Below are 218 nucleotides of genomic sequence, written 5' to 3'. Positions count from 1 at the left end.
CGGGTGCTGGACCTTGTGGTGGTTGTAGGCGCCCCATTCGTAGGTGATGCTCTCCATGCCGCCGTGGAAGGTGATCGCGAGCTGGAAGAGGTTTTCGCGCCATAATTCGTTGATGGCGCGGGCCTGGGAGGGGCGAAAGGAGGGCAGGGGGGTGAGGCGGCGGCGTGGCACCAGTCGCTTTCCTGCTCCGTCCTCCCTCCCTACCTACCGTGACGGTG

The sequence above is a fragment of the Nannochloropsis gaditana genome, assembly GCF_000240725.1.
Source record: "Nannochloropsis gaditana CCMP526 unplaced genomic scaffold scaffold1237, whole genome shotgun sequence".
NCBI classification, from domain to species: Eukaryota; class Eustigmatophyceae; order Eustigmatales; family Monodopsidaceae; genus Microchloropsis; species Microchloropsis gaditana.
Note: the sequence above shows the minus strand (reverse complement) of the source record.